This window comes from Chionomys nivalis, chromosome 24 (assembly GCF_950005125.1).
Source record: "Chionomys nivalis chromosome 24, mChiNiv1.1, whole genome shotgun sequence".
Classification (NCBI taxonomy): Eukaryota; Metazoa; Chordata; class Mammalia; order Rodentia; family Cricetidae; genus Chionomys; species Chionomys nivalis.
The window spans coordinates 11,062,689-11,064,556 of record NC_080109.1 but is presented as its reverse complement, the minus strand read 5'-3'; the positions used below and the strand labels follow the sequence as shown (position 1 = coordinate 11,064,556).

Here is a 1,868-nt window from a genome sequence, read left to right as displayed (position 1 = left end):
AAATTTGTTTATAGAATTTAGGTTAGTCATCACTAAAGGTTATTCTGTATTTCATGGAGACTAACTCGTCCTCTCTTTCTCTCCTCTCTCTCTCCACTCTTGCTTTTTCTTTCTTTTTCTAATTTCTACTCTATTGTTTCTACTAAAGATTGGAAGAAAAAAAAAACTCGACTATTTTTCTAAGTCTCATAGAAATTTTGCTAACTCTATCACGTAGCTTCTGACTGATTTAATTATTCATTTATTCAACAAGTATTCGAATGCCTACTACATTTCAGATTTTATTATCAGCATTGGAATATGACAGTGAGGGCCTAGAGCTCTTTCTCAGATAGAACTCCAGTTCCTTGACTTCTAGTACATAGCCCTCTCTCTGCCACACTGGCCTGGTCTCGAGGCAGTACAGGCAAGAAATCTACCCTGCTGGAGCTGATCCTCCAGAAGACTGCTGATTTTGGTGTTCTTCTTCTTTGCATCATATTTCTTTTGAATTGTCTTTGCTCATTTTTGTTTTAAAGCTCTTCCTCTTCGGTAGCCAGCTCGGCCCCCTTTTTGTAGCCGTGGCAGGGCTAAGCAGGGTTAGTACTGCTATCGTTACATTGTGCTGTCCAATGCAGCATGCAGTTCTTCCCCAGGGTTTTGCTGCAGACCAGCTTGCTATTGGATGCATTGAAAACAGCGTCAATGATCCCTGCTTTGCAAGCACAATACTCAGAGCCCCAGGACAATTCCCCACATCCAATCTTAGGGCTTGGTACTTTTTACTGCCTACTTGAACTCAGACTGTGTGTGTTACACACACACACACACACACACACACACACACACAGAGAGAGAGAGAGAGAGACAGAGAGAGAGAGAGAGAGAGAGAGAGAGAGAGAGAGAGAGATTCCAATCTTAGTATTGGCAGAAGGCTATTCTAGCTCATACTGCTGCTTCTTCTGGTAGATATTTCTCTTACCTCAGGTTTTGGGGAGCTTGTGCCAGTAGTCCTGAGAGATGCCCATCACTCGGTGCTGGCTGGAAATAGCAACGTCCTGGTTTACAGAAGCCATAAAAACCTGGTAGAAACCATACAGGAGATTTTTAAATTGGGCCTTCTCTCAAGCTGATCATAAGTAAAGATGTCACCGTCACCGTGATATTGAGTTTCCACTACCAGACAGCCACCTGCTCACAAGGGCAAGTAGTTGACACTCTACAGTATGTGGTATTAAGTTGCTAGGCTCATTCAAGAGTACTAAATGCATTTTCAGTTTTAAATGATTTTATTTCAGATAGTTTTATTTTAACAGCATCTTATCATAAGAGATCAGCATTTGAATGCACATATATAAGTAATGTCCTGTGAAGAAAGAAGGAATTTTAGGAGGTAGAGAAAAAAATTTGAATGTGCTTTAATTTTTATGGTGGTTTTTATAGTTCAGAAATGCACAATATACCATATGTTGTATCTTAGTGAATTTATCACTTTAGAACTTTATCCTAATCTATACCGAACATTTTGAGTGACAAGTTAGGAAGACTTTAAATATCATAACAATTTAAAACCCAGGATCCAAGTACCATTAAGGAGACATATCAACTGGTAAAGTACCTGATTCACCAGGGCCTGTGTTAAGTTCCCAGGACCCATGTAAAAGGCTGGACGTGGTGGCACACTTTAATCCCAGCACTGAACTTGGAGACAAGAGGATCCCTGGGGTTCCCCGACTGATCAGTCAGTTAAGTCTAATTAATTAGTGAGTTCAAGCCAGTGAGAGACCCCGTTGAAGAAAACAACAACAAGAGTTTAATAGGGCTAAAGAGATGGCTCAAAATTTAAGAGCATTTACTATTCTTGTTGAGGACCCAGGTTCTGTTCCCAG

At 40.4% G+C, this 1,868-nt stretch overlaps 1 pseudogene; it reads right to left on the bottom strand.

Annotated features, from left to right (window-relative positions):
* Nucleotides 1-274: 274 nt before the first annotated feature.
* Nucleotides 275-1,007, bottom strand: LOC130865750 (40S ribosomal protein S8-like; annotated as a pseudogene).
* Between the last annotated feature and the right edge of the window lie 861 nt (nt 1,008-1,868).